Raw genomic sequence first — 12,719 nt, 5'->3', positions numbered from 1 at the left:
TAAGTATTTAAACTTTATTTTTTTTGTTAATATTACATATAATACTAATGAAATATAAACAATGGATATAATATTACATATTATGTTTAAGGTTTCACAAAATTGAGAAATGTTAAAAGAAGCTTCTGTCTTGGTTAATGCGTCGAGGTTTTGGTAGCAGGGAGGGCTGAAGGGGTGGCCTCTGTGAGCAGAGCCCAGCAGCTGCCCCATGTCAGATCAGAGCCAGCTCCAGCCAGCTCCAAAAGGGACCCACTGCTGGCCAGAGCCAAGCCAGTGAGCGGCGCTGGTTGAGCCTCTGGGAGAGCAGATTTAAGAAAGGGAAAAAAACTGCTGCACATGGCAGCTGGGAGAGCAAGGAGCGAGAACCAGAAGGAGGGCAGGAAGTGCTCCAGGCATGCAGCAGCAGTTCCCCTGCGGCCTGTGGAGAGGCCCCTGGTGGAGCAGGCTGTCCCCCTGCAGCCCATGGGTCCTACATGGAGCAGATCTCCACGCTGCAGCCCCCCCATGTGTGGAGGAGCCCCCGGTGGAGCAGGTGGATGTGGCCTGGAGGAGGCTGCGGCCCATGGAAAGCCCCCGCAGGAGCAGGAGGTCTGGGGGGAGCTGCCGCCCACCCGTGGGGGACCCGTGCTGGAGCAGTTTGCTCCTGGGGGATGGACCCTGTGGGACGGAGCCGTGTGGGAGCAGTGCTTGGAGAGCTGCTGCCTGTGATCAGTCCTCGCAGGCTCAGTTGGGGAAGGATGGCATTCCGTAGGAGGGACCCCGTTGGGGAGCAGAGGCAGAGAGGGACCGTGAGGGAGTGGGAGAGATGAACCACAGCCCCTATTCCCCATTCCCTTGCACTGTTCAGGGGGAGAAGGTAGAAGAGGGTGGATGGCAGGGAATGGAGTTTTTAGTTTGTTTTTCACTTCTCTAGATTGTTAGTAATAGGTAATAAATTTCTCTATTTTCCCAATGCTGAGTCTGTTTTGTCTCTGATAATTGTTGAGTGATCTCCCTGTCCTTATCTCAACCCTTGAGCCCTTTCCATTGTATTTTCTCCTTTCCTTTTGAGGAGAAGCGAGAGAGCGGTTGTGGTGGAGCTCAGCTGCCCAGCAGGGTAAAACCACAACAGCTTCAGGAAGGCTTCTATTCTCAAAAGTCATCAGATGGGACATGCTTCTTTCTGACTAATAGGAGACATTTGTAAATATTCAGAAGATGTTTATGGCCTATGTAGCTTGCAGACTCCAGATTAAAACAGGCAGCAATACCTTGTGATACATTAAAAAGCCATTTATCAGCTGCATTTGGCACTGCTTAAATGTGACTCATAAAATCTATATGCCTTTAAACTGGAAACATGAAATGCTTTTCAGAAGCTAGTTTTGCTGAATTAGCAAGTTTGGCTAACCTCTTATTATATTATGCACATTCTAGATATCAAAGCAATTAGGATACTAAAAATACATGGATCAGATTGATACATGTGCAATTGATTCAAAATTACAAAAAATGAAACTTTCAAGATTACTTTTGGATGGAGGGGTACAATTCTTTCTGCTAGAATTTTGCAACCTAGTCTTGATAAATTTTTCTATCACTTAATGGAAAAACAAAAACAAAGAAACAAAAACAACAGTCATTTCCCAAGCAGAATGAAGTAAATAACAAATAATCTTGAGTATTGTGTTTAAATATGATTTGTATTCTTATCCAGTTGAACAGAGTGTGAGGAATATTTCTGTGTGCAGGAATAATTTACTCTGAATGTAACAATAAATTTAAAAGGGTAATGAAATTAATTGATGTAAGATGAGTAATATGAGCACCAAAGAGTGGATTATGCTCCACACACTAACAGATATGAAGATTTAACTGTGGAAAAGACACAACCATCAAAGAGACTATCACAGGTTTATTGGACACAGCTCACAGGTGCCCAGCAGCATAGGGTTGGGCATCCATGCTTGTTCTGTGCTGTGGTCACTCTGCTGAATGTCAAATGGAGGCAGATGAACCAACAGAACAACTTCCAGTAACCAAATATTTAAGACAAAATGCACTTGAAGTCTTCCAGCTTCAAAAATTTCTGTGAAATCCAAGGAGGAGAACAGCTAGGGTCAAATAACATAAATTCTCCCTCTGCGTAATACCTGACCACAGGAATTCTCCAGCAATACATGTAGATGGGCACACACAGGCACTTCAGTAGATGTCATCTTCACAGGGGAAAAAAAGTGTGTTTTCTTGCAAAAGTGCAGACAATATTTAAGAGGCTCTGGTTATAACCTCCCTAGTAAGCAAGCAAGCAATTACGGTTAATTTCTTTCTAGTTTTCGGAAGTTTAATGCTCCTTAGTGGGGTTTTTGATGCTTTGTTTACATGATTTTGTCCCTTCTCAAGAAAGCCTGCTGTTTTATTCTGGTATTTCTGTAAGAACCGATAGCACACTATGCATAATCCAATTAATTTCATTTTCACTAATGATAGCCTTCAATATTAGCCAGTACCCAGCCCTTTTATTTTGTGCAGTCCTGCTGTTCTCTGAAATATGGTATGTACGTGTGAAAGAAAAAGCCCAATAAAACAGACAATGGACTTTACATAAGTGTCTGGCATCATAATAATTTCAAATAAAATATGCTATTTTAAAATAGCAAATGATAGATAGATAGATAGATAGATAGATAGATAGATAGATAGATAGATAGATAAAGATGCTGTTTCTAAAAAGACTTATTGTGGAAGTCTGTCATTAAAAGAATAACCACAGTGAAAGCAGAAGTTTTCTTGGGTTTTGAATGCAAGTATCTGAGAGCAAGAGGGGCTCTTGGAGCATCCAAATAACAGTCTTTTGCCTATATTTGAATAATGCTTATTCTTGCTTTTACTTCTTTCATTATGAAAATTCATTTTCATTTTAATTCAATTGTGGAAGAAAACCAAGAGATGGAACATCACTTTTTTTTGTTTTGTTTTGTTTGTTTTTCAGCTATTATTGTTTTCTGAAGTGCCTACTTGAAAAAAAAAAAAAAACTGTCTGCTTTTGAAGCGCCTACTTGTTTGGGCAAATTCTTTTCCAAATTGGAAAATCTTTTCTAAATTTATTTCACATTAACAGGTTTGAAAGAGGGTAAGTTTAGTCAAATATACCTTAGCCAAAACAAAACAGCAAAAAAAAGCCTTTTATTTATTTATTTTTTGTAAAATAAAATATACAAAATTAATGCTTTTCTTTTTCCTCCTTTCTGTTCCAATCTCATTTAAAATCATCTTCTGTTCAGCCCCAACCAAAATATTTCTTTACCTTCCATTTGATTGCTTTTCATTAATTTCCATTCCTTTCATCCTATAACAGTGGCAAAGTGGAAATGAGGCCCTGAGCAACCTGATCTAGTGGGTAGCATTCCTGCATATGGCAGTGGGATTGTAACTAGATGATCTATGAGGTCCCTTACAACCCGAGACATTCTATGATTCTATATATTCAGTTTCAATTAGATACTCTTCTACTTTGAGTAAAGAGGAATATGTGATAAGAGAAATTTCTTATGCATTGCCTTACAAAAAAAAAAAAAAAAAAAAAAACCTGACAAACACATCAGTCAGCTCTTTATCTTACCTCACTCACAGTCCATTGTCTAATTGAATAAAGCATGAAGTAAGGCACCACTCATTCTCACTGAACTATCATGCCAAGTGTTTTATAGTTTAATCACAATGTCCTGAGATGGAATGTTTTGCCAGGATAAAAATTTTAGTGTAAAAAGCAAAGTAGACCTAGCTAGTCCCAAGGAATACTTTGGGAGGTAGAACATAACTGTTGCCCTAAACAGAGCAGGATACCCCTACTCCTCAGTTGGCTAATAAAAGTTTGTAGTGAAGAGGAAGAACACACTACCAGGAAATAAAATGTTTTCCAGAGAAATTGGGGGACACTCAGATATGAGGCTTGTGGAGAAATTGAAGGGATGCTACATCAGACATGTGGAATATGATACAATAAATACAATATCCTGAGACTTTCAGATTTTCCACAGAAATTGCCAACTAAAGATGGCAATTAGCGTGGCCACTTAGATCTTTCAGGATTCACAAATGCTGAAAAACTGTGTCATTTTTGCCCTAATCTGACCCTGACCCTTCAATTCCTCCCCCTTCTGTGACTTCCCTGACATGGTCACACTTAACTATCCACAGGTCATCAAATCCTCTTCTGTAACTGTATTTTTTCTGACAGCCGATAGGAGGAGCTAAACAAACAAACAAACAAACTTCTGAACCTTTTATAGTAGTGTTTTAAACATGATACAGTAACAGGAAGGACTACGAGCCTACACTCTCCTCTGTCCCTTCACTAAAGGAATGTCATTGTAGACAGACAAGGAAGAGAAGCATACATTTCCAGACAAGGAAGAGAAGCACACATTTCCACCATGCTCCCCCATCCGACAGTTCAGCAGTTTCATTTCACCCACTTCCACCAGCAGTGGAAGTAGTGAATCAACTGAGCAGGCATTTAAATGCTGTGGTGAGATGCGGGCTCACAAGGCACTCAGGCAGCCTGCAGTTTGTACACTGCAGCAGGGAGGCCAGCTCAATGCTCAGCTACTGCCACTGGTTATGTCAGACATCTCCAGGGGCCCTTAGAAAATGTCAGAAGATAATCGCTGAATACCCCATCAGCACATCAGCTGGAGTGGCAACCCGCACTGAGGCAATTAAGAAGCCATTGTAATTATTTATGAACTAAATTGGTTTGCTATTTTCAGTTTAATTTTAAAGGGCAGAAAAGAACAATTTTACAGCTGATTATGTTGCCTGCTATATAACCTTATTTGAACAACCAGCTTAAAGAATGCACTTAAAGTAATATTGAATGACCTAACTTTCTCCCTAAACACCAAATAACCTCAGAAACCTCCAGCCAGCTGCTATCTCTGATTCCATAGAGATATGCCTGGAGGGTTTTCTGACTCAAAGTTCAACAGATACTTCTCTGGTGCATGCACCAGAGAACTATCCAGCTTTAACATTGCTGAACAAATATCTCTCATATTTAAACAAGTCAGAGAGCCACAGAGTGAGCTTTGCCCTCCTGGAAGGGATCAGCCTGGTAGGCTCTCTTGGGCTATGGGTAAGCACAGTGCCTGAATTGGAGTCTGAGCCTGACAGTTCAAACAAAAAGCATTCATAACATCTGCTTTTTTATAAAATACAGCAGGAGGAAGAGCTACGGTTAAGCCTGCCTGCCTTAAGCAACAGCATATTTGTTGGAACACTAATCCAGAATGTGTTTCTTTACCTCTTCTGCTTGATTCATGGTTACAGCTCCCATAGTCCCAGCACACACCTAAACACTGTGATTATATGATCATAAAATCATGTTATCATAGAAATTTGGGCTGGTAGGTACCTTTAAAGGTCATCTAGTGCCAACCTCCCTGCCATGGGACGAAACACCTCACACCACACCAGGTTGCCCAAAGCCCCATCCAACCTGACCTTGAACACTTCCAGGGATGGGGCATCCACAGTTTCTCCAGGCAACCTGTGCCAGTGCCTCACCACCCTCAGAGTAAAGAATTTCTTCCTCATATCTAGTCTAAACCTAACCTCTAGTTTAAAGCCGTTACCTCTTATCCTATCACAATCCCTGACACAGAGTTCCTCCCCAGCTTTCTTGTAGGCCCCCTTTAGATACTGGAGGGCTGCAATAGGCAGCCAGGAGCCTTCTCTTCTCCAGGCTGAACATCCCCAACTCCCTCATCTTGTCTTCATAAGAAAGGTGATACAGCCCTTTGATCATCTTTGTGGACCTTCCCTGGACTCACTCAAACAAGTGCACGTCTTTCTTGTCCTGAGAGCCCCAGACCTGGATGCAGTAGGGCCTCACAAGGGCAGAGGGGAAGAATCACCTCCCTCCATCTGCTGGTCACTCCTCTTTTATAAACTGTTGGGACTAGATATTCAAACTAGCTTCTAGTACATTTTTAACCTGGGTTAAGGATGACTCTGTTAGGCAGGAGCACATACATTTGTTAAACTGCTTCACTGTTGAACTTAATGGATCTGTTTAAGAATAAGCAAAGGATAACAATATTAGATGTGCCAGATTGACTATTTGTTCACCTCAAAGTTCTCAGGTAAGGGCAATTCAACGTTAATTATACTACATTCAGCTTCATCAAAGGGTGATGTTGACAGCTGATTTCAGCTCCTGATTTGCAAGAGAGGTAAAGCTGTGTAAGGGGCATGGGTGTAACTAATTCTTCATCTACAATGGTTGTGTTGCTTTCTCCAGATTAAAAAGGGAGGTCTGAAATATTTCTTCCATATCCTGATATGTAAAACATCACCAGAAACTTCAGAAATCCCTGCAATGACTGTCAAATGAATCTCCCTGCCAAAAACAATAGTTTGTATCATTGTTGACTGGGATTTAGTGTTGACAGTACTCATGTAGTATTGTGTGTATTCCAAACGTTGTGTTGTATTGTGCTTTTATAGTGTGTATGATGAATGGTGCCTAGGAGCAGGAAACATATTTTAGAACAAAAACAATTTGGTTTCTTCTCTAAAATTCACAGCAGGTCTGCTGAGCACTCCAATTCCCCCAGTCTCAGTCTCCTGTCATGCATTATACTAACAAGACAAAGCAAGGTGTTTGTATCTCTGCTTTTATTTCTCAATAAAAAAGTAAAAGAAAAGTATGAGAAAAACGGTATTTTCAGACTGCATTTTCTCTCTCTCTCTCTCTTTTTTTTTTTTTTTTTAAGCAGAAAGTCAGCAAATGTATCATACAAAATATGAGCAGTGGCTCTCACACATCATCCCATGATCTTGACTATATAAACGTAGTGAAGCTGGAATTCCTTTTCCATTTAGTAATATGATTAAGGTGAGGAAGCTTTCATTCATTAGAAACTCTCTAGGGTTACTATTTCACAAAGGTTTGTGATCATATAAGCATCAGTCTTCGTTCAAGAGTAATCCAGCTGTTTTAGATTTTTCCCCTCCTGTATTTTATGTCTGGTAGGACTTCTCTACAAATTTGTGCACAAGCATGTTATTCACAGTTATTGATCACCTTAACCCATTTGTTAGAAGAAGTCAAACAGAACTGCACCAAGTCAATTTGTGGGGGAAGGCGGGAGAGAGAGAGACAGAGAAACAACAGAGACAGTTTGCTAACCCTTATTCTGAAGATGAGAAGGAAAAAAGGCTTTAAGTCTGTTACAATCTTAAAAGATACTCTTATGTCACAGCAGCTAACATATGCAATCATTAAAATACACTGCTCAGTTATTTCATACAAAAAAAAAAGTCTCTTCAGAGCTAGTGACCTGTCTCCACTGCTTTTTGGTGAACTGTCTCCCCTGTCTAGGAAAGCTCCTGTGGTCCAACAGGGAAAGAATTCAGTCTGCTAAATCTTTGTTTCTATAACCAGTCATTAAAGTTCTCCACATTTATAATACCTCCTGTTATTCAGACTCTTCATCGTCTTCTTTGTTATTGATTTATTTATACTCATGCTGGTGCAGTTTCTTCCTTTTAGGATATATCACCCTGATACATTTATTGATTTCTTCTTTGATTAATATTAACAAATCATTTCTTTCTTCACTTCAGCATTTCTTATTTTTTTTTGTTTTTCCCTGATAAGTCTTTAATTATGGCTAATCCTTCAATTTCCTTACTGTTTCATTATCTTTTTTCCTCTTTCTTGTTCTGTGTTTATTTTCTCCCCAAATTCAAAATGTTGATAACCTCTAAGTTATGATATCTGTTTTATTCATCAGACTTTCCACCTTTCCCTTCCAGACAAGTTTTATCCTATTAGATACTTGTGCTTTTTTTTTTTTTTTTTGCTTTTTTTTTTTTTTATGATCCTGATAACTTTTTTCATTGTGGTGGCTATTAAGCTAGTGTTAAGCAAACTTCACTTAAGGGGAATGAAATAATTATTCCCCTAATTCCTGAGCAATTATTATTCCCCTAATTCCTGTTCAGAATGCAAAACTTTTCCTGAAACATAACAATTAATGTCAGGATCTACTAAGGTAAACAAGGACTGATTTTCAGTTTCAGTAGCTCTCCTAGATCTTTCCAGCTCTGAAAGCACAGCAGACCTATGACAAACTTGTAAACCCTTGAATTTCAAGCAGCTTTTCCCGTCCCCAGGGAGTCACTGTAGTCTCATCACAAGATATACTCACTATAGAGAGCATTACCAGATCTGTTTCAGCTCCTCTAGGCAAGGGCACCTGTGTTTTTTTCCCACAGGTACCTTAAAGATTATACTGAGCAGAGTTATCTATGGGCTTTATTGTTTGCCAAGAACTCAAGATAAGTAAATATTAGGAATTCATTTGCATACTTTGCATGTAGGCAATACAGTTAAAAGTTTTTTATGGGTAGGTTGCCAGAAATAAACAAACCTGCAAGTTTTCATCAGTATCAATGTAAAATCTCTCTGTGTTGTCTAACTGCAAATTCAGCTGTCTGTCTGGTCTTAAATAAACCTTACATCTGATACACAAGAAAAGGACTGCAATCTCAGGATGTGGGCAAATCATAAACCTAAAGCTCTCCCTCGGTTTCTCTCAGAGTTATCCCTTTTCCCTTACTACAAGATTTCTGAGAACAGGAATCATTCAGGACTTTGAACATAGCTTTTTCCTGAGGGAAATTTCCTCACATACCCACAAATTTAGCAAACATTACTGGCTAAGCAAAGCAATCTTTGCTCAAAGTAAACTGCTTATCAACTTCTGAGAAGTGTTCCTTTTCTCCTGGCAGACAGAGATGGAGATCTCAGGGCACAAACCTGAGATTATGCACAAGTCAATCTATAAATTATAAATCTATGCTATGTACAAATATAGATATGAAATTGTGTGCTGTTTTTAGTTGAAACTACAATATCAAAACACATTTTTGGATATATTACTTCCTGTCCTTGGTTTGAAGTCCACTATGCCAGACACCTTACATGTTCCTGTGAACAGTTATCTGTTCTGCTTCATGCCTGTTGTCAGAGCACCAGGACTTCCATTATCTTCTTGTCAGATAATCCGTTGCCGCAGAAGGAGGTTTTCTCTGTCTTCCTTACTAGCTTAGTATAGGCATGTTTATTCATTCCTGCCTGCTTCTGTCCATTTTCAGGGCCCCAAAACCTCTAATGTGTATTCAGAAACCTGCCTTTTTTTCTGGTGCCAAGTGCGAATCATTCATAAGCAGCTAGAGAGGAAAATATTTCTTAGCATTTGCTTAGAGATTTAAACACTAAATATTGGCCATGCCAAGAAAACTTGCCAACCAGAGATGAGTGAAGCAATTTATATGTAAAATAACTGGTAGCAACAACCCATGGCAACAGGAAAATTTTCTGATACTCCAGCTGTCATGCCAAATGGGAACTTCATTCATTACCCGCCTATCCTCCTTATTTTGTAACTTTTCTACTACAATAATAGTCTATATAACATGATAACCAAAGGCATTAACAAGCGGTTAACACTTTACTTCATTCTGAAAGTTTGCTCATACTTGCCAGTTTAATCTGAGTATAAACTGATGGCCTGGCAAAATTGGCATTTCAAAAAAAACATATGGTAGAGTTAATCACTGTGAAATCCTTAAGGCTTTGCAGATCATTGGAAAGGCATCCAAGCAAGCTCTTCAGCAACATTAAATCTTTGCAACTATATGTTAGCTACAAGAGATCAAAGTCAGGCTGCAATATTTTATATCAGCATAAGCTAAAAATTATCTGCCACTGATACGGAAAAAAATTACTTTGTTAAATCTACATTTGACTTATTTGCACGTGTTATTATTTGTTATGAATGATAAATTACCAACATACTTGTTCATAAATATTTATAAATAAGTACAGATCTAGGCATTATATATAAAACTATTACTATTACATTATTGCTTATTCCACTCCTCAAGATACTTCTCTGGCACTTCATTTTTCTGTTATTATGGTAAAGACAACAGATATATAAGGCCTCTCACCATACATGAACACAAGTATGACTATGGAAAGACTGGAATAAATTGCTACTTCTGAATTTTCTGCAAAAACACTCATAAAAATTCAATGCAAGCTCTTGTCAGGTTTGTATTAATAATGGTCATGTGAAAGTTTCTTCTAGGAGCCTGCTATTTTGTTAAGAATCTTGGTAAAATCATTTTAAGTTGGATCCCAAGTAGCAGATTCTTCAGGTCAGCCCCTTTTTATCACAAAATAAGAATGCAATGGAAAATGCTCTCAATTTAAATACCTATGAAATCAGAAAGTACAGTTTCCCTTTTATTTATTTGCTTGTTTGTTTTAGGTGGGATACATTGTATTTTACAACTTGAAGAGAGTTATAAATGATCAAATGGCTCAGACTTCAGTCCTAGAAGATCAGTTTTTTCAATTATCCTTCTCAAGATTAATTTCATCACCTCACAAAGATGAGATATGAAATCTGTGGGCCATCTAAATTTTCTCATGTTCTCACAAATCAAGTGATCATATTTTGAAAGGACAGCTACAAAGTCAATGTCCCCTTCCTTGGGAGTTCCCTCCTGACAATTGAAATTGAGATTAAATAAACTTTAAAACAAACAAACAAAAAACTGCAGGGTTTGGCCATTTTATTAAACAGTATCCAAAAGCCAAAAGTTTACATGGCAACAAGATACTCTGAAGTTTTTCAATGAGTTTTATATTATTTTCAGTGAAGGGAAACAAATATACTTAATTTGACTGACCACCTCACACATGGACAGCAAGATATAAACTTTTTTTCATGTAAAATAGTGAAAATATTTCAGTTTCCAGCCCTCCAGCCATCCCAAACTATGTTTTTCCCTGACTAAAGAAAATGAGGCTGGTGCCCTGACTATCAAAGGATTTTAATGACTTTCCAAAGCACAGGCAGGACATACAAAACATTTTCTGTAACATTCCAGCCAGCTTGAATAAAGTTACTTACTAATTACTGCATAATATTATTATAATTGTTTTTTTTCAAAGCCTATTTCCAACCTTCCCATTCCAAGTCCAGATCAGCATGTCCAAAGAGACAGGCAGATTATCAAAGTGTTCCTGCTGCGGGTTGCATGGCAACAGCACACCACTGCATCCTTCTCAACAGGTGCCTCCTTGTGATTCTTCTCCATCATTCAAGCATTATTTAACGATTGATATCAAAGCAAAATAACCTATTCTAAATTAAAAAGCCTTGTGAAAGTGAAACAAGTCCACCCCATTCAGCTCCCTGCGGATGGAAACACACACCTGTCTTTTCCATGTTTTTCCTATCCCACAATGAACTTTGCATTTACCAAAGAATAGATTCAAAGAAGAGATTTAGTCCTTTTGTAGCAGCACCTCAGCTGCACCAGAGTGGGCTTCAGTCACATAGTGTATGTTTTTAATAAGCTCAAAGGCTCTTATTTTTCTAACAAGGAAATATTAATCTTGTATCCAAAACATCCCTTTTACTTACCGTGTAGAATGGATCATGAATCAACATTATTTAAGCCACTGGGATTAAGTCAAGACATGTTTCACAGAATATACTATTGGCCATCTATTTTCCCCAATACATGTAATAGTAGTAGTAGCAATTTATGACTTTACACAGGCATCTGTTTTACATTTCTTTTCTCCAGTATATCAACCTTTTTGCTGATATTGTCACTCTTGAAAGTCATTATTATACAGATTTTGAGCTCTTCAGCGGATAACCCTTAATAAACACCTTGTTGTACTGTGATAACACAATCAAAATCACATTCAGATCCACATTTCAAACATCTCCAAATCTATCAAGATTTGCACAACTTTTGCAAAACAACTGGTTCCCACTCTACATTCAGCCATGAACCATTCTTCACTGACCTGCATTGTGGTGTTGTGGTTCCTCTGCCAGGGCTGACCTTGTCCATCTCTGGTCAGGTTGCTTCTGACCTGAGTAGTTGCACAGTGCTGCAGCTGGGGCCATTCCACCTCAGGAGGCTCTCGTGGCAGCCGTGGCTGCCATGCACTGAAAAATTTGATGTGGTCAGTAATGTAACCTGCCACAGAGCTGCTACTCACTAGATGTACAGGATTTGATAGACATGTGCCTAAGAAAATTTATTGAGAGGATTCATTAATATTAAATGCATTCACAGGATAGTACAGAGCAAAGTAATATGTGTTTCCTGGGCCCCAGCCAAAGAGCAGCAGAGTGCAGAAAGTGCATCCTATTTCCTTTGTCTTCTTTTGGTCTTGTTTTCAGAGAAACAGAGGTCTTATAGGAACCATTAGGGAATCAAATACAATTCAGTCTAGCCTGTTCCCACTTCCCACATCAACATTTTCCTTGCAGCGTATGAGCCTACATCTTTCTCAACTTGACATGATGTTTCAATTGAGATTAATTTTGAAACTTCTGAACTCCAATGGCTCTTTTTCCTTTTTAAAGAGAACTGGAAAGTTGGTACCTTTCACATACCCAGCATAATATTTTCCAAATTACATGTTTCCCTTCATCTCAACTCAGAATATGAATTCTTCAGGCAAGAAGGAAATTACTGGCCAAAGCCACAGCCTGGTTAATAAGATTATAAAAGAAAACCAATTTATTCACACATTGTGAAAAGCTTTATCTCCTATACAGCTTGCTATTTCAGAATAAGCTCTTAAAGCATATTTCAATGCTTTGTCCAGTACAGTGTAACAAACAAAA

At 38.6% G+C, this 12,719-nt stretch overlaps 1 protein-coding gene across 2 annotated transcripts in view; it reads right to left on the bottom strand.

Annotated features, from left to right (window-relative positions):
• Positions 1-12,066, bottom strand: part of RB1CC1 (RB1 inducible coiled-coil 1) — a 117,266-nt gene extending 105,200 nt beyond the window's left edge. For both annotated transcript variants that reach the window (XM_032180790.1, XM_032180793.1), the window contains exon 1: positions 11,888-12,066. The gene's annotated coding sequence lies outside the window, so the exon portion shown is untranslated. The remainder of the gene's footprint in view (positions 1-11,887) is intronic.
• Between the last annotated feature and the right edge of the window lie 653 nt (positions 12,067-12,719).

The sequence above is a fragment of the Aythya fuligula genome, chromosome 2 (genome assembly GCF_009819795.1).
Source record: "Aythya fuligula isolate bAytFul2 chromosome 2, bAytFul2.pri, whole genome shotgun sequence".
Classification (NCBI taxonomy): domain Eukaryota; kingdom Metazoa; phylum Chordata; class Aves; order Anseriformes; family Anatidae; genus Aythya; species Aythya fuligula.
This window is presented reverse-complemented; position numbering and strand designations above follow the sequence as displayed.